This window comes from Anthonomus grandis, chromosome 13 (genome assembly GCF_022605725.1).
Source record: "Anthonomus grandis grandis chromosome 13, icAntGran1.3, whole genome shotgun sequence".
Taxonomy (NCBI): domain Eukaryota; kingdom Metazoa; phylum Arthropoda; class Insecta; order Coleoptera; family Curculionidae; genus Anthonomus; species Anthonomus grandis.
Window position 1 is genome coordinate 12,659,188 of NC_065558.1, and position 21,417 is coordinate 12,680,604.

Genomic DNA, 21,417 nt, shown 5'->3' on the forward strand with positions numbered 1-21,417 from the left:
TTTGGTATTTTAAGAATGCAGAGAAACTGAAAAATAGAAAAAATAGTTAATGCAATAGTACCTACATACCAAATATGACAGAGAATATAAAGACTACTATAAATAATATTTTCTAAATAAGTAAATTTTTTTTTAACTTTCCGAAACTAGTGAAATATAAAAACTGAACCCCAATTCTATTGAAACAATCCAACGAAAAGTTCCAAGTCCAAAAATGTACTGTAAGCTGTCAATATATTGTTAATGGAAAATAATGTATTGTTAAATATCCGAAACATGTCTCTATGTGTTTTTTTAATTTTTGGTACTATTAGATCTATACAAATAATAGATAGAATTACTTACTCTTGTGTCTGCACAAGAACAGTTTCTAGCATAAACTCGTATTTCTTTAAATTCCGATATCTAAGAAAACGTTTCTAAAAAATCCTTAGTACTGCAGTTGTTTGTTACCAAATGATATCAGCTCACTCCAAATGTGGTCTCACCAGAGCGCTGAAAAGCCCAATGTACATTTTTAATTTCTGTTCCCAAAATGAAAATGTGACCTAGAAATGACGCCATTTTCCCTTGTATAAAAAAGGTGACGTATTCAGTATAACGTATTTTGTTTGGGACATTAAAAGGTCATTTTCATGTCAAATTCTCGTGATGTTACTCGACATTTTCATGTGTCATTGGTGGCTGGGCGTCAACACTAGAAAATCTCCTATTGCATGACACAAATCCAAGTATTCCATGATCCAAGCAGATCAGTGATATTACTCTACCTTGAGAAACCCCATTAATTTTATACCGTTTGTTAAGTGTAAGATTAAACAAACAACGAAAATAGTCAAGTAATTTATGTATTACACACTTACACTACTAAACCTGATCACTTACGGAAACTAGAAATATTTATTTTTACAATAATTTTGTACAAATATTTATATCTGATTCAAATCCTACTCCAATATTCCGAATTTTACTGCACTGAACTGACCACTCCTTCCAGCGGCGACGCGGCTCCTTATATACTCGGCTGACCATAATTCCGGAAGATTCGCTGACCTTCGAGACATTGTGCGGGGTGCTACTTATGTCATTCCGGAATGACGGAGAATCAGCTGGTGCCTCGGGGTTTCCAATATCGTTACAATACAATCTTCCTCTTACTGAACCAGTTTAAACAATTTAAAATCATCTTGCATAAGCACAAAGTCAGTTAATTCCCTTAATAAAGATATTTCCTTAGTAAAAGTCAATTATGTTATGTAATAAAGGGGCTTACAAATAAAAACTGTGAATGCTATTATGGCTTAAACTCTAGGGTAATTTAGAGTTTAGTTCAGCTACCATAAATGAGCTAAAAATCATTAATGTCGGATAAAATAAATAAAAATATATCGAGGCCCTTTTTTGCGACCTTAAAATAGCCTTTGATTGTGTCTTACCTCATTTACCAACAAATTTGATGAGTTCAGTGTTAAATTACTTAATTAATCTATGTGTGAAAACAGCTTGTTTGTTTTAATGCTAGTTGTAGGATATGCCGCAGGGGTCAGTACTGCATGAATACTATACTGGTGGTCAATACTGCAGATCTGTAACCTCAGTACTTCAGTACTTTTAACCGCTGACTTAGTACTTTTTGCGGATGATACAACACTTCTGAAAACAACTATCTCTAGTGAAGAGATTTTGACTGCTATGCGAGAGATCGACGTAAGGGTAACATATTAGTTTAATTTCAATCAACTGCATCTAAACAAAACAAAAACAGAGGTGATGTACATCTTAATAAGAGATTTGCAAGGGCTAAATGTGTTTCAGCATGTACGATTTCTTGTGGGACATATTGCTTGCAAATTAACATGAACATTCATATAAACAATATATGTAAAAAACTTGCTTCCGTTATATATGCTTTGCGTAGCCTGGTGTATGTGATCTCGAAACCTGATGTTTTGTTCGTTTACCTTGCGAGTAAAGATTTTCTTCTGCAATTTTGGTAACTAGTTGAGAAGGCCATAAGAGCCATAAGCGGACTGGATTATAAAGATTACTGTAAACATACTTATATACAAATAGAGTTTCTCCATATGCCTTGCATATATATATGCAAGTACTGCTTAGTGTACCTGACGGACCATGTTGATGAGTATTATATAGAAATATATTATACACGAACAAGGAAATACATTTACACAGATTTCCATAGAATAAATAAAATAATATATGGAGCTCTATCTATCTCTTCCACCTACCACGAAAATGTTACCAAGCAAACAGTTTAAACCAGCAATAAAGCAATACTTAAATAATAAAAATTTATAATTCACTATTTTTGACACATGTAAATACTCGTACTGTGTATTTACCATGAATAAATTATGTTTAAAAATAACAAGAAAGCTTCAAGTTTGCTACCTTGTGGCATCTCAGAGGTGTCATTCAACTTTTACGATAGAGCTTTCACTACTCTTACTTACTGAGTTCTGTTAATTAAATATGATTTAATAAATTTATAAGCCTCGTCAGAGAAACCATAATCCACTAGTTTACTCAAAATTACAAAAAGGTTAACCTTATCAAAAGCCTTGGTACAATCTGTATATAAGTCATCAAGTTGGGTTTTATTTATTACTGCTGGATGCGTGCTCTGTAAATAGCAAAGGGTTGGGGGTTTCTTTGACCAACTGCCTGGTCGTTTTACTTTTTTTATTCTTAAAGACAGTTGAAGCCAGAAAACCAACTTTTATGCCTGAGAGTTTTCTTTAAAAATCGTATTATTGCCTGGAAGTAATTCTCAATTAACTATCATCTTTTTTTTTAGTTCTTCCAAACAGAATTCTTCTGAATTGAAGCCTGAACTACTACTTCCAAAAAATGCAAAAAGAAATCAGCAGAAACTGCTTAAGAATATTTAAAGAAAGTTGGTTTAAAGTGCCTCATATATTTGTTCGTTAAAAAATGTCCTCAAAAACATTCTTGCCTATTTTAGGCACTGGAGTTCTTAGTGCCTTTCGTAATTGACAGCGAAATATGCTTCATCTTATTGATAAGTTGAATGCATTCAACTCAACCAATGCTAGTGGTTTAATAGGAAAGTCCATACTCTTCAATACTTTTAATAATGGGATCTCATCTAGCTGTACGGATTTTTTGGATTTAATTTTTTTATGCCTTTAACTATATCTGATTCAGATATTTTAGGAAGTTCAGACGAACCCAGATAAGATTACATGTATCAACTTTTGATCAAAATTTTTCTTTGACATTAAGTTAAAACATTTCGATAAATTTGATCATAGATAAACAAAAAAAAAGAATTATATACCATGACAAGTACTTTACCAAAATAAATGCACTACTTTTAAAGACATACTGCAATCCATGGACTTTTTGGAACTTTTTGCAATCCATGGAAAATTTTCTAACATAGTCTTAACGAGCTATTAGTAGTTATCAACTTTATTATTTCCTAGAAATTCAGACATTAATGCTTTAAAGCTATTCCAACTTGCTTTTTGAACCCTATTAAGCAAATTTCCAAATTTTTCATCAAAAAGAATTTGTTTAATTTGGGGGCCAACAAAAACTCTAGCTTCAACCTTTGCTTCTGACAACTTCGGATTTTTTTTAAATGTAGATTTTTTTTTATAAATGTTTTATCGGCCTTAGCTTAATATCCAAAGGCAGCATTAATTTTAATAACGGCAAAATTTTACGTTTTGTTTACCCGAGCATTAATTTTATAAATTTTTAAGCAATTGTGACATTAATTTTAATTTAATTGTTGCTCCAGAGCTTCCGCGGCCTACAACACTATAATTGATGAATGGCTCTTATTATATAATTATACAGAACATTTCAATTCTTGCATCAGTTGGATTTTTCAGTCCACCACTGTATAAAAGCAGTTCTTATAAATTCCTCTTATAAATCTAATATCAAATTTCGCCCATGTCTATGGCTACACCTTATCAATCGCGAATTAAAAATCGAATAAATTTATGAAGACTGACTTATTTTGCTTTTTGTCTATTCAACAGTTTGCCGCTATCACGCAGATTCATCAAAACAAACGGGGACAATCCGAGCGGTATTCAACATCAACACGTACAGTGGGTCTGAAATATGGTTAATGCCGGGTCAAATTTAGCTCTTTTATTTTTTTCTCATTATTTTAAATATATTTTTCTTGTAAAATGCACTAAAAAAAGTTTATTTTTTCCTATTGGCTTAGATTTGATAGTTATATCTTTATAGCGATTTTCAAGATGTTCAGTAATAAGTATTTATCTCTGTTGTGAATAATAAGTAAAAAAAAAATTGTTTCATTTGCTTGTAGGTGATTAAGGATCACAAGTATTTTAAATGCTTATTATCATTTAAAATATTTGTTTGTAACCAAGAGAAATGCTTAGCAGCTTGAATATGATAATAATCTCAACGGTGAATTATGAAATCGGAAAAATTTATAAAATTTTTCAGCCTTTTGTTATTTTTTGTTTTTGCTTTTGGTTCTTTTATGGTACCATAAAAGCTGACATGCATTAAAGAAAAAAAATAGTATAGTGTGACCAAGATATATAACTAACAAAGACTATTTTTTACAAAACACAATCCATCGTATCTATAAAGGCAATTAATAGATCCAACTTTCATTTAGATAGAAAGTGTTTAGGTAATATGGTATAATACTTTGCTATTGTGGCTCTTGTTAAATTTTTTTTTAATTTCTACACTCACACAATTTCCACACAACATTTCACTATCTCTTAATATGGTCAGTGACTAGAGGGTCTCTAAAATGGAATTTATGTCGGATCATAAACACATCCTTTTTGAAGTGAGGGGATCGAGGAAGAGTGAATTACTTTACAGAAACTCCAGGAAAACAAATGGGTGCTATATTCACAAGATCACAGAATTATCTGAAAACACATTTTCGATTACGTTAATTGTGAGTTAGATACAGCAGTCGAGAAACTAACAGAAAATGAAACATATCCTAATTTCAACGCAACTGTCCTTTCAAAATAAAATCCTCCACGAAGAGCGTACCTTGGTGGAACAGAAATCTTGAGAAACTGCACAGCAAAGCAAGATTAAAATTCAACAGAGATACGAGAGCTGAAAATTGGAGGGAATTTTTTCAAAAAAGAAGATGACCAACATCTTTCAATCAAGTCTAACATTGGGATTTGTTCTATAAGTCCTATAGGCCAATTAGTTTATCATCTTTTATGTTGAAGACATTATTGGACCAATACCTCAGGATGGAGGTACTCTCCATGAATCCGTTGGATGGAGTTCAATTCGTCTATCAGAAGGTCAAACATAACGGCATGGCACAAAATAGTTAAGGAAATCGAAAAAGCCTTGCAATCCAGGGAAATAGCGCTGGGTGCTTTTATGGACATTAAAGGTGGTTTCGATAATGGGCACTTCGCAAAAGAAACAGCACTTTCTAATAGAGAAGCTTATTTGGCGATATGTCACTCTTTCATGATCTTCCCTTGTATGGTTTGTATTGGTGGATGACCTGCTCAGGCTCCTTAACCGAAGACGGCACGGATATCTCCATTGACGACCATTGTCCTTTTATCAGGAAAAGGAGGCTTAACATTCCCAATCTTTGAATGAGCGGCATCGAGATCGTTTCCGTTCCATCGGAAGAAGGTGAAATATGTGGGTGTCATCTTAAATAGAAAACTCACCACACAGAACCACACCTCGAATCATTACTGGCAAAGGAACCTTTAGACATCAAGATAACTACTTGATAGATCCTGTGGCCTGAGCCTCAAAATGAGTTATTATATATATCCAGATGGTAAGATCCGATATGGTGGAGAAAAACCGAGCAATAAGGACTAAGATGCCTATGCGTCACAAAGGCCATTAAATCAACCCTAACGCTGGGCATGGAGTTGTAGCAGGAGTAGTGGGGCCTAAAACACGCAGATGCCTGAGCGATTGTACATATAGGTCGAGGTTACTACTAGAATGCCACAGCAGGCTTAATGACCTGGCGACTCGGAACCAGATCACTCTGGTCTGCGTACCAGAACATGAGAGGCTCGCCGAGAGTAAGATGGCGGACATTTACCTAAAAAAAGGGGCTGAGGAGAACTTTATTGGATCCACCCCATCTTTTGGTTATACAAAGGTTTCTTTAAAGCAAAGATTTAAAAATGGACGTTGTCCAGGATAATGCGACATTGGAAAGACAACAATGAATTGGTTCACTTTAAATGGTTCCTGAATTTCGACGCTGGGAGGGCGGATCTAGCTCTAAGATTGCACAGGAAAAGCCTGCGAACGCTGATAGGGGCGCTAACAGGTACTACACCTGCAACGGCCATCTATACAGAATGAGCTGCTCCGATGTAGACATCTACAGACTCTGGGGTGATCGATCAAATACTTGATTGCAAATTGTGGAGCACTGGGTTACATGTCATAGAGGATTCTACATAGATATGTGTAGTGTGAGAGTGATTGGCTGAAGCTCCCAATGAAGGAGCAGAATATGTTTGCGAATATATTGGGGAGATAGGGACAGGGAAGCACAATAAAAAACAATAGACGCAGTGCAAAGGATTACCCTTAGCTAGATCCCGTTAGATTATATTACAATTTCAATTGAAATAAAAATCTAGAGAGTCTGATCTTTTTTCTGAAAGTAACATATTAGATTTGCGTCAACTCTATTGCTTAGAAATCCTTAAATATACAGGGTGTTTCTTTTTTCTTTACAAAATTCTGTGCAAATATTTTATGATCGTATTGTTGGAGTCAAAATAAGACTTTTTTTCTTATAAACATGTATCCTAAAATGCTCTTACTTAAAGCTACAGTCCGCGCAAATTGCTTGAAAAAAATTGATTATTTAAAACTATGACTACAGTTATGCGTCAAATCTCTAATTAGCCATAATAAAATCTAAAATTTTCGTCTCCAGCATTTTTTTGAAACAATTAATCGTTTTCGAGAAAATCGTTGGTAATCGAAAGGTGAGCATTATTAAACCCGATTAAACTATCAAATTAGAACAAACGAAGTGGGCCGTGACTACTTTAATTTTTGACAGATCAAATTAATTGTATCGAAAAGATGCAAGAAACGATAATTTTAGATTTTTTCATGGCTAACTTTATGGTATTCTAAATTTTCAATTTTTTTTTATCAGAAACTGAAGATATGGGCCTTGGTAAGGGTAAACTCTCCTGTATCTTTTCCAAAAATTGAAAATACATCATTTTTGGGACGGAAAATATCAAGAGCACTCAAAACAATAAAAACTTGCAAGTTTTCAGAACTATAGTTACTGTTACCAAATAAGCAATTTTCTTCAAGAAATTTTCAAAATGTGTATCTCTGAGGGGTTGCATTTTAGGACACATGTTTAAAGAAAAAAAAAGTCTTATTTTGACTCCAAAAATATGCTCTTAAAATATTTGCACTAAATTTTGTAACACTGGTATAAAGAAAAAGAAGATTAAATATTAACCAAAGTTTATCTACTTGGCAAAACAACTTGGCATATCCAACCACGACTCGTAAAACTCATGGCCAAAGGAGTTTAAGATATTATGCTCCAAGACTGTATAACATACTCCCAAATGATATAAGGATGGTTGAAAGTTTTGACTCTTTCAAACGCAAAATCAAAAACTGGATATTTTCAAAGAATAGAGATGTTTTTAATGACCTAGTAAATCTTAAATACATCAAATTAATGATTTTTGTTTCGAACGGCTTTCGAAATATCAACTTACGTGGATTACTATTGCATATTGTTCTGATTATACTCTGAAATGACCCTTCTAATCCCGACTATAGACTGTTTCCCCAATAAGGACAATTAACTAAATTTGACATTTACCCGATTATGTAACCACAAGTGCTTAGTATGCTTCAGTGATATTTCTAAACGTTTGTTTTTTTTATTGCATTGGTTAGTAAGTATACAGAGTGTTTCAAAACTATGGGATCAAACTGCTAGGGGTTACTCAGTGTAATAGTAAAAAACATTTAGTATAGGGACCTATGTCCGGAAAAGTTTCACTACAGCCCCAAGATGCCTTAAAATTTATAAAGACGATGAATTGCCTAATTAGGATTTAATGCATTTAATTTTTGCCTTTTGTACATGATATCATTACAATAATTGTTCAAAATTTCTTCCTCTAATCTGAATACAGCGATTTAAATGTCGCACATGATTTTGGCGGACTTGACTAAAAATTTGATATCGTTTTAAATGATTTCAAATGCTGCTATAATTCATCTAATTAAGTCTTATGCTGTGTCTACTGGAGTTTTGTAGACCAAAGATTTTACATGTCCCTACAGAAAAAAATCTAGCGACGTTAAATCGGATGATCTAGGAGGCCAAGAAACTGCTCTAATTACCAGAGAAACTCTGTTATCGTTTTTAAAGATAACAACACACAAAAGGTAAATTTGATTTAAGATCATCAGCTATAAAAATTCTAAACATTGACATTGACATTTTGAAAAATTGTGATGATATCATGTACAAAAGGCAAAAATTAAATGCATTAAATCCTATTTAGGCGATTCATCCTCTTTCTAAATTTTAACGCGTCTTAGGGCCTCGCCAGTGACACTTTTCCGGACATGGCTCCCCTATACTCAAATATTTTCTACTGTTGCACTAAATAACCCCTAGAAGTTTGATTCTATAGTTCTGAAACACCCTGTATATTAAAGGGTAACTAAAATAGTTTCGGTGATCCTCCACTAAATTTATTGGAAAACCATCGGAAAACCATCGGAACGAAAACCATTGGAAACCCAGTTATTATTATTATTTTCTGTTTTAGCTCGCTGATAGCGGTGTTGTCAATTTCATCGGCTTGAAGGCAAGATGAATTATGCTATGGTAGATTTAGAAGCTTTCGAACAATGTTGCATGTATTCAGTATAACAGATTTCTGTATAGTGACAATCGTCCAGGAGGAAAGACCCAATGCGTTAAGGTTTCTGGACAGTGTTAAAGGGACAATTCTAGTGGATGAAATAACTAGAGGAAGTATATATACATTACCTTGCCTCCATTGTTGTTTTATCTCGTGAGCTAGATCTGCGTATTTAGCAAGTTTGTCATTTCTAGGACATTATTAGGATTTGGCACTGCTATGTCAATTAGAAAGGTTTTCTTTTGGGCTCTGTTTATTAAGATTATATCTGGTCTGTTTGAAGTCAGCGTCCTATTGGTCAAAACAGTTCTGTCCCAGTAGAGGCGAAAGTCATCATTTCCAAGTACGGTTTCCGGTTTGTACTGGTAACGGGGGTAAGTTTCGCCAATTAGATGATAAAGTTTTGCCAGTTCTTGATGAATAATTTTTGCCACACAGTTATGTCGGTGCAGATATTCGGCAGCTGATAGAGATCCGATGCATCCTGATGTTATATGTTGAATTGTCCGTACCTCAATCAGTAAGTAAATAAATTAGTACACAAACAGTGGTTTTTATGCTCCAGCTTCACCTATATTTCATCCACCGTACACGAAGATCATCAGCACATCATATACGAGGTAAACTTGGAAAGTGCGCGACGCGTTTCCGCGCAGCGACCCACCATTGAGCGGGCTTTGAATGGCACCGGAGGGCCGCAAACCAAAGAGCGGCTGTTTGCTTTTATTTTGCGGCATCGTCGTTACTATATCGAAAGGTGCCATAAACATTAATTTATTTTATTTTATGCGGTTTTACGTGAGTTTTATAAAGTTTTTTAATTAAGTGTGGTTAAAAATTTTAAGGTAAGTGACCTATTTTTATTTGATTAAGGTTCGGGTTTGTGTTGGGAATTGTACGTATAGAGGGCGAATAGATTTTTTGCACAGAATCAGATGTGTGCTAAGAGGGGTTGTTGATCTGAGAGATTTTGGAGCAGAGGGATTATGCTTTTTAATTTAAGACAAATTTAGATTTAAAATATGTGTTTATGACAAATTTCTGTCTAAAAACATCTTTGATATACCAAAAAATAATTATATGGGTTTTATAAATCTAGGTGAACTTATCCATTTTGTTTTGATCTTGTTACTAGAATTTATAATACTTTGTTACTACAAAATAACAAAGTATTATAAATATATACTTTGCTGATATTATACCTGCTTACCATTAGGTTCATTTAAAAAAAAACAATAATAAATATAGACAAATGTTGTTTTCTATGAAGAATATATATACAAATTTAAAAAAAAAGGGTTTTCATAAATTTTATAAAATTAAAATATTAGATTGATAATTTCAACAAATATTTAAAAAAAGAAATCTCATATTAAGATTGCAGGAAGAGAGGGGTAGATACTCATAAAATATATAAATAACATAACATACATAAATGTAATATTTTAATAATATTTATATTTATTTCACCTATACACCTATATTTTTAATTATATTACTATAAATAAATAAATAAAATTACTTATTATAAATATAATAATTTGATTTCAAACAGCTCATTAAATGTTGGTAAGTTTTTCTTTTTAAATTATTAAAAGAAAAATACTTAATTAGAATTAGATTGTTATTTGTTTAAAATAGGGAAGGGCAAACATTTTCTATACCAAATAACAGTTTTATACAGGGGTTGACCCAAATTTTGCGTGACTACCTTAATTTAAGCACATATTTTTTAATTTTAAATTAAGAAATTTTGAATTAATTAAAATAAATTAATATACTAGTTCCAAAATTATTTGTACAGGATGGTCTAAATTTGGAGCTTTATTATTCCGATTATGGAACCGTAAAGGTTCACCGCATGCTACCTTATTTTATTATTTATGATTTTATTAGACTGTTACTTTTTTAATACTTAAGAATATTGAATTTTTCCACTTTTTGTCTTTTTTACTGTTTTTCATTTATTCTAATTTTTTGTTATTCAGTTTGTTATTACTCTAAATTCAAGATTTATTCATAAAACATAAAATAAATCGAATAAATCAATATAGATACAAAAACTATCAATTTAAAAAAAGATTTTTTAAAGAAATTTCAAAACAGATTTTACTGTTTGAAATTACGTCTTATATTTAATTTAAATTTTTTTTGATAAAATAAAAACAAATTCAGCATTTTGAAATTTTACAAAACATAAAATAGATGGATAGTACACATACAAATATACACATTTGCATATAAGTTATTATATTTAAAATTATATGAAATTTGAAAAAAATATATTGCATAAAAGTATAATTTATAAATACATAACAACATATAAATAATAAGCCAAAATAGTGCCTATAGTGGATATAAAAAGTTTTATTCTTAAATGAATTTAGAAAATAATTAAAATAGAGAAGGTTTTAGAGAAGGATATAAACAAATATTATTCCCTCTAAGTAATTAGAAGAAAGTTTTATATAAGGTACCACAGAAAGTCAGTGTCAACCATCAGGGAAATATGCCTTACACATTCGAAATATTTTAATATTCTTATCAACGTTTCGAGTTGTATTTTGGCTTTTTTCAGGGCTCTAAAATTGTATGTAATAAAATCATTGTGCAAGTATAAATTATTTAAAGAATTTGGTAATTATATAAATAATAAATAAATTAATCTGATCAATAGTAAAGCATATAAAATAGACCACCACACATGTATATAGAAAGATTGAAGATATAGATATATATCGTTGGAAGAAAAACTATAAATGCAATGTTAATATTTATAAAAACCAAACATAAATTTATAGTAAACGATATATAGATAATAGATAGATAATTTTTTTTATCCATATCAATGAATTAAGATATGGATAATTTTTTTTTATTTAAAGAGAAGGAAAGATTCGGAAATGGTTTCTCCCCGTATATATTAACATAGATAGGTGCGAACATCTTTTCTTTAACGCAAACTTCTAATTTGATAAATTCAGACTATTTAATTATTTTTTCCCGAAAATTATTTTGTCAAATTTTCGGAGAAAAAAGAAATTAAAAATCTAAATTTGTTTTTAAACAATGTTTTTCTGATCAAATAAATTTCAACCAAATAATAATATTAATATAGCTTTCATAAAAATTATCCTTATTCTTATTTATCCTCCTTAATATATATGAGAAGCAATATAATAAATGACCCCTAATCTTAAGTCTTCCATGAACTAAAAATAAACATTTAGGAAATGTTTACACAAAATAGAATATTATTTGCAAAGTTTAAAAAACTGTTAAAATCTTGAACAATATTTACGAGAGTAAACGTAGCTTAAATATGCCGGCTCTTTGACATGAAAAATTTAGAAATTACACATCAAAATAAAAACTCACAAACGAATCCAACATAACCCTCTTTAATCCCCCACAATACCATTCAAATGACCTAAAAGGATTTACTCTCATTTGCATCAATCGAAATTTTCCACCCATGGCAATTTATAAGATACTCATCAAGGACTCTGTCTTATCTCCTCAAGGGACCAACATACGCCCTTTTAGAATAAGTGCACGTGTCCGAAACTAGAAACCGGATATCTCCCATCATCTCCCCTTCATCCGAAGATTTCCAAATCTTGTACGCAGGGCTCAACTGAAGGCACGTGCGAAACTTAATTCTGGGGGTTAAAAATAGTTAATCACGCGGCAATTTACGTTATATGTACCATAACCGATGTAAAGCTGTAAAAATTAAATTAGTGTGTTGTAATGCAGGCCCTGGCGCCACTTTAATCACGGATGCACGTTCGAAATTTGAATATTGTTAAAATTGTAATGAGAAAAACAGTTATTGAAATTTGAATGGGATTTTCAATGCGCTTTTTGAGAAATCAAATTCCAAGAAGGTTCCACGAAAAACTACAATGTTTATTATACCGAATTTGATGAGGTCAATAAACTAAACAAACTGCTGACAATTAGATTAGGTTGAATACCTTGAATTAAGTATGAAGGAAGATTCTTATTAGTAATAGAATATTACCATAATTTATAGCTTTTGTGTGAAGATTGGTTAAAATGATTGGTGTTAATAGATTATATTTGGGCTGATTATTATTACTTTTATACGAAATGGATATTTAGGTTTTGAATAAAATATGGTATTGGCTTGAAGGTTAAATAAAATATTAAGAGCTATAGTTTTAAATATGTGTGGCCTAGTGCACTACAAAATTTAAATAGAGCTCGCATGTAGCTTATTAGACAGAGATGCGCATTACAAGTTTACAATTTATAGGCTTCAGGTTGACAGATTAAATAAAGAATCATATTAGTAAAGCGTTTATAAAAGCCATAAGAATTGGTCAATCAAGATTTTTTTCAAGGGATTGCTTGACTTTGATTTTTGAAAGTCTGTCGTACGGTGAAGAGGAACTCTATATAAATTAATGTTTCTAGTTTCATGAGCAGTGTGTAGTAACGGCATTAAACACTCATGCAGATACTTTAATTTTGCAGTTTTAATTATCTTATAGACAAAATAGTACATATGAAGCTTTCTTCTATTCTCCATGGTAAACATTTCATTATTTAGATGTGGAGTTATATGATGTCTATTGGGAATATTAAAAGAGAAACACATGCATGTAGTTTGTAATTTCTGTATTATTTTTTATATAAACTTGTTATAGAATCGAAGTATGCCATATCTTCGCAATCAGATAATGATAAAATTAGAGTAATATTTTATTTTTAAAGATGACAGTTTTTTAGATGATATATATTTTTAAAAACGATAATAAAATGCTTTTAGTTTATTGTTGATGTATGTTTCGGACTTTGCTGTTTCGTCCATAATTATACTCAGTTATTTATATATTATTATAGTGCCTTTACTAAAATTTCATTACCTAATATACCTATATTACCAAACACAATCACAATTCCATTAAGTCTTTCTATGGAGAAGATATTGGAGTATTCTTGGCCTTTTAAAAGTATTGTAGCATTTTTAATGCTCAGTTAGGTCTAAATTAAAGCACTCGATACACAAACATAATCAACTGATTTATTACACCCATTTACACTAAACACAATGACTTAAGACTACTAGAAACGCCTATTTACACTGTATTTATTTCCTACTATTTATTTCGATTTACAAGTCGTTCCAATATCAGAAGTGAACTAACCTCCTAGAGGCTCGGACTCTTTATTTAGTAGTTAAGCCGTTATTCGGGAACATTCGCCAACTTTTTACGTGTGTCCCGAGGTGTGTTGCCGCTCTCTCCTTCCTCGTCGCACCTTTGGTTCTAAGCGACGGACGAGATGAGTCCCAAGACCGGAGAACAGCTTGAATATTCGCAGCAATTAAGATCGTTGGTGATTGCATTGCACATTTGACTTTAGAAATACAAAATTGTTTTATGAAAAACTACTATAAGCTATCTATAAGTTAGTTGACAAAATCGCGACTTTTCATATATCCAGAAAATTTGCTTCAAACATTAAACAACAGAAACATTTTACTTAAAATGTTAGATAAATTGATTGGACCTAGAATAACAAACCAAGGACTACACCAAGGATCGGCCCTTAGTCCATTTCTTTATACAAGACGTTGAAATATTACAATACGTAGATAATCTTTGCATTGAAATAAAAAACTCGACAATTGCTTACGTATCTTAGATTTTAACTCTGATATTCATTTTATTAAATAATACATTATTAATATTGGACTAGACATTTCACCATCTAAGTCGCAGATTACTGTTACCAGACATAATCTCTCTTGTTAAAATACTATAACATTAGGTAAGAATAATATTCTATGGAGACGTTGCTCTCGTTATCTTGGGGTCATGCTTGATCAAAAACAGACATCAGAGATCAAATAAAATGCCATTGTAACCAAGGCTAAAAAAAGCCTCAATCTGTTAAAAGTCACTACCAATGACATTGGGGAGCTGACTTTAAAAGAGCCTTAATATTTTCCACGTCATATACATAAATACTATTGATTATGCAAAGTATTAGTCAAAGAACTCCACAAATAAAAATAGGCCTAACGCTTGCTTAGCCTTGGACAAGAAATCTGCACATAATTATCTAAGGATCATCTGCCAAATGACAACAATAACATTAAAAATCTCTTGGTTTATAGAGGATATGATATAATATTTAGAACTGGCGTCCTAGCGACTAGAGCTGTGTTACCTAGACTATTATTTCAGAGCATTCGCAAACTTTCTACCTGTGTTTAGTTAGCCATGAAAAAATATAACTTTTCTGGCTTTTGCATTTTTTCGATATAATTAAGCGTTTTCGAGAAAATCGCTGATAAACGAAAGGGAGCATTATAACATAAACCCGATAAATCTATTAAATTAGAAAAGACGAAGTGGGCTGTGACTGTTTTCTTTTTTGTCAAATCAAGTTAATTTTATCCAAAAATGCAAAAAAACGATAATCTGATTTTTTTATGGCTAAGTAGATGGTGTTCTGCATTTTCAAATTTCTTATTGGAAACATAAGATATGGGCCATCAAAAGGGTAAGCCTTCCTGAATCCTTTCCTAAAATTGGCTTTACACCATTTTTGGGACGGAAAATGTCAAGAGAACCCAAAACAATTAGGACTTGCAAATTTCCAAAAGATTTGACGTATAACTGTAGCCAGTCTTTCAAATCATCGATTTTCTTGTGTGCTTACTCTGTGCATTTTAGGACACATGTTTATAGGAAAAAAGTCTTATTTTAACTGCAACATTACGCTCTTAAAATATTTGCACCCAGTTTTGTCGCACCCTGTTTAATAGAGACTAGTTTTCTAACTTTAATATATTTAGGTTTCTTATTACTTTTTTCATGGTCATTTTGGTAGTATTTTAAAATCCCGAAAAACATCTGAACCGGCTAATAAAAAATTAATTAAAATTCAGTTATTTACGTGACGCTCTTAAGATTCTTCTAGAGTTACGAATGCTACTATTTAATTGATTTGTCGTCTGGAAGCAAAAGAAGCCTTAATGATATTTGAGGTAGTAACTGCAGTAAAAAGCTATTCGTTAAGTCTATATTATTTTTTATAATAAACAAAACCTGTGCTTTTAAAAAATGATTTTTCATTAGTTCCAAGTCCTAGTGTTAACTCGCTGTTTTTATTTAATAGTGAGATCATTTTTTAACCAATAATAAAAAATAATAAGAACATCTTTAAAATTGACAAATTGATATTTAGAAAAGGCTCCAGAACCCCAAGTATTAATTTTCAGATTTTATTTTGGTTTTTTAATTTTATATAGTTTTTTATTAGTTTTTTTATATAGTTTATTGATTTTTATTCTCTTGTTTTGATGCCATTTGTTACATCTTTTACCTTTTAAATTTAAATAGCAATTTCTTATATATTCCAGATTTTTGGCAAAGTTTTCGTCAGACATTTGAAGTCATTATAAATTTCTTCCAGAGTCTTAGAGACATATAGTTATATTTTTTCTCTTTCAGGTATTTAGGGTAACTTTTCATATGTTATAGAACATTGGAATACTTTTTTGGTTTTCCAGGAATTGGAATATTATTTCTTATTCCAAGTATTTTCAATATTTTACATTTGTTAAGACATTTTTTATGTCCTCCAAACATTTCAAGTCATTTTAGGTTTCTTGCCCTAGTTTTATAATAGTTTTAGTTAAATAATTTTTATAGTTAAATAATATCTTTGGAACTGCCTAAAACCTTAAATACCAGTGCGATTTCCATTTGTTCCCAAACTACATGCTACAAACATGATGCTTGAGTTAAGCAAAATCAATAAATGTTGACCACTTTATATTCACATAACAAATAAGAATAACAATTTCTATTTTTATACGAAACTACCTTTTTGTCTAAAATTTTACTTTTCTATAGTTCGGAAAAAGCTGCTCTAAATACCTTTAGAATATTTAAGAGATTGACCCATTAGAATCCCTCTAGAAATAATTTGACTCTGGGTTTTCTATCTAATCTGCTTTCTTTACTTCAACTCAAGCAAGAAAGTCCAAATTATGATAAGTACAATACAAGTTGGCATCTTTAGAATGATTCTTACTAAGGAAGCATTCCGAAATTAATCAGTTCTGCAATAAGAAATAATGCATAGAATATAGGCATAGTTTCTAAGTTGGCAAACATGTAAACTAAAACAAACTTACTGAGTAGACTTGGACAGTCAGAGAAATTATTTACAATCTTGTACAAAATATCCAAAATTCTAAGATTTTAAAATGGACACGAGATCATAATTATGATTCTCAATGAAAAAGTGAATCCTGTAAAATTAATCTAAAAAACCGGCTCTATATTTTTCAAATCGATATTATTCTTTTATAAAGACCACTAAATGACTGATGTAATGGCTGCACTAGAGTCTACGAAACACATATGAATAATAGCGAGTTACCATGTCTTATGATTATAAAAGTCGCTAATAAACCCCAGCATTCTATTGCAATCCTTAACTTATTTATTAATATACCAGTTAAAGAAGGACATTTTGTATTTTAAATAGCACCATTAACACCAGTTAATATCTGTATGAATTAAATGTGTTGAATCTAGTAATTGTCAAAGCGGTACGACCATTAGAATCACAAAACCTGAATAATCAATTTTTCCTTAACATCTCATTACAATATATTGTTTGTTACTTTACTTCCCATTGAAAAAATATCTATTCAAAGCTCCTATCAATTGAAATCAGACACAAAAAAAACCTGCTCGTAAGGTTACCTATTTATACCACAAAAACAAAGTAACCCAATACAAATTTAAACAATTTAAATCCCATATAGGATTTCACTCTGTCATTTAAAACGTAGTCCGCGAATAATGTTATATATACGCCATGTATATAGACCCATATGTTCATAAAACGTCTTTAATGTTTAATCCAGATGTACTTTTGATATCCGTTTTGGTATATCGAGAATCGAGTAAATTTTTTAAACGTAAAATAGTTTTACTGCTTTTACCGCTTTTAGCTTAAACAGGAAATTAGGGCCGTGCCTTAAAATACAAACAGGCAGGTAATACAAGAAGCTAACAAAACAGAACATTTCTGCTTTTAGTACGAATAGATTTAATTGATGTTGTATCGATCGGATGTTTTGCAACCATAGAACTCGTATCCGGAGTACATTAATGTACCCTTATGCATATCAAATTTATGTGATGATAATAATATAACAGGATCGGTTGTCACACCCTTATTAACCAGCTAGACTGGATAAATCAAATGTGATATACTCGTTTTTTTGAAAAAGTTTTACTGTGATGTTTTTCATGCTCTTTATATTTAAAATGTTTTCAATGTGGTAAATTATACAGAAAATTGTAATATGCCACTTAAAATATTTTAAAGCTTCTGGTTAAACAATAAGACAAACGTTGGCGTTGCCTTTTTAAACTTTTTTGGTATTAAATTCTTATGATTATATAAGCTAAAATTATAACACTAGATAACTCTAATAACGAGCCATCAAATGAAAAGCCAAATTACTAAGAGTGTTTTCTTTAGTAATATATTGCAGAACAATCATTTTTGCACTTATGCAAAAATTCAGCATTTTTTTCGGCAATATTTGCAATTAACAACACATCGAATTGGTTTTCTATACACCCAGTAAGTATTAACAATTTTTTTAGGGTGTTTTGATTCAAGATGCACTGAGAATAATGTTAAAAGTCATCAAGAATATGCTTTTTTTGCTCTATTTCAAAATTACATTGAATTCACGTGGTTGTAAAACTAATATATCATATTGAATCGCAATAATATTTACAGGAGTTGTTGTTTATTATAACCACTCTAACATGTCTCAATCGTCAGTGAATTTAATTAAAATTGTTCAAGTTATGAATAAATTTCTTGAAGAGTGTAAATTACACCTACAGTATAAGATATACGTATGACAAGAAAACATTTCTATGTCAGAAACTTTCAAAATTTTTAGCAAGTTATTGAAAAATAATGGTTTCAAATCCATAAAAGAACTTATTAAATTAACTAAACTTTGCATGTCACAGAGCGTTTTTCAATAGAGCAATTAGTTTTATGACCATTATGAGGGAACAGCAATAGGCAATTCCCTTTTCCCTTTTATGACAGCGCTTTTTATGAATCGTTTGCATTTAAATGCAAAAAATACTTTTTTTTCCTTCTATACATGGACAATGTTTTTGATGTTTTTGATCAAAATCATGGTAATCAAAATTACTATAATTTTATTGAAACAAAGCGTTAGTTACAATTCCATTCAATCCCATTTTAAGGAAGTGTTGAAAGATGTCAGTCTGCGAATGGTGTTTCAAAGGTCAGATAAATAAAAACATCTTTGTCTCTAATTAACGACTAAGATGAGATAAATTGAAAAAATTACAGCAAGAACAGCTTTGGGTAAACCAGAAGATCAATTATAACCAGATTTAAGAAAATATGGCGCATGTAAAAGTAAAATATATTAAGGGGAAAATCTAATGTAGCTGAAGATGTTAACTTGATTAGCGAAACACGTGTAGGGAGAAGATTTTTTTAAAACTAATATATGTTTTTTACTAAACTTAATAAATTTGCATTTTTTCAAATAGTTAATAATGATAAATGTATGCAAATAAAACTTTTGCACGAGAAATTGAGGAGACTTCTTTTTCAAGAAATTATTTATGTTTTGCAAATGTTGTTTAACTTGAAAAGTTAAATAAAATAAAATAATTACATAATAAAAAAATGACAAAATATACATTAACTTGATTTAATTCCAGTAATTTTTCTAAACCCGCAGATTGAATGTTGACATAGATTTTAAGTTTTTAAACTTTTAATGGCACTATAAAAGAGTTTTTTTTTAATATTTTTTTTTAAATTTTGGTTTGTTCCTTTTTTTTGCTTTCAAAAACTTGATGCCTGCCTAATAGAGGTTCCTACATAAAAATACCTCTACTTAAAAATTAAGTTCAGACCATGCTCTGGAGAAACCAGCAAGGTGATCGAAAAAATAAGACTAAAAGTAATTTATAAGAAAATCATGTTTTATCATAACGTAAAGTTACCCTTAATTGCAGTAATAAATTTCATTCTTATGAAATGACCTTGGAACAGAAACTATATGATTTTAATAATGTTGCACAGTGGATAAAACTGCATATGTTGGACTAAAAAGAATTCACACTAGATGTGTCAATGTGGGGGCAGATATCATTAGTAATGCAATAATAAATCATTTAACGATAAAGAATAATTTTAATGGCACTTTTAGTAAGACATGCCAATTTGTAAATGACACTATTTAAACAGAAGGTTTTTTTTATTATAGTAATTGTTACGGCTACTAAAGTGACATAAAACTATATAATAAACTAACGGAATCTTGACGTAATGAATAAAAAAAAAATTGAAATTGTAAACTTGTTGCAGAAAAAGAAGTTGCTCAAGTTACACCAAATATGTAAACAAATGTTAGGCTACTCAAGAGGGTGATTTGTCATATTTAAATAAATAGGTTTATTGCTTAGTTTTAGGATTTTTGTGAATCATTTTGAAATTGGAACTATACTACATATCTGTGTTAAATTTTCCAATAAAACCTAATATGTTAAAAGTATCCAGTTCAACTTAACTAGTTACAAGTTATTTGTGTGATTAACTCGTAACATAAACTCCTTGAAAAGATATTTTTATTTAATTTATTAATCACTATTGAGACTGCAGTGTCCTCGATTTGTAAACACTATACAGGTTGGGGAATTGAAGATTACGCATTTTTCAAAAAATATTTAATAATGGCAACACTACATCTGATAAATATTTATTATTTTTTAGTTTTTACAAAATTACGATAATATTATCAGCATGCCGCATTTTGCTGTGTAACTGCACACTGTTGAATTTTAAAGCGCTATTTTTTTTTCAACTTATTATGTTATTTATACTCCTTTCGAAAGATTTCGAATTATTAAATAGTTTTATGGAAACAATACAGCAATACAATATAGGGATTTGTTCTAAATTACATTTGAAAATAGACCGATTCCTTGCGAAAAAAATAATTTTAAATGTGATTTAGAATTTTGAGACATGTTTTTGTCTTCAAGATTATTATTAATGCCACATTAAAGTGCAGGTACCTTCTATCAAAAGGGTGCAGGAGGAAAAACGCCCAGAAGAAATAGCTTATAGGGCCCTAGAAATGGATTCAACATGATTAGGTAGAAGTATTGGAGAGAAACAAACTGGGTATGGACCATAAACTGTTACCAGTATTTGGAAAAAAAAATGAAGACAAACGTTTTAAATATTCCAAAACTCAGAAAATATTTTCCGAAGACTAGTGGCGAAAAATGGAATTTTATGCAACATTGATGAAAAAAGCAAATGAGAATTAATTTTTTTTACGAAATATTCTATTTTCATTCTATTATTTCGATATTACATAGCCTCTTATATTTTTGTG

At 30.7% G+C, this 21,417-nt stretch overlaps 1 protein-coding gene across 1 annotated transcript in view; it reads left to right on the top strand.

Annotated features, from left to right (window-relative positions):
- Positions 1-9,608: 9,608 nt before the first annotated feature.
- Positions 9,609-21,417, top strand: part of LOC126743912 (toll-like receptor Tollo) — a 48,588-nt gene continuing 36,779 nt past the window's right edge. The window contains exon 1 of the mRNA XM_050451188.1: positions 9,609-9,784. The gene's annotated coding sequence lies outside the window, so the exon portion shown is untranslated. The remainder of the gene's footprint in view (positions 9,785-21,417) is intronic.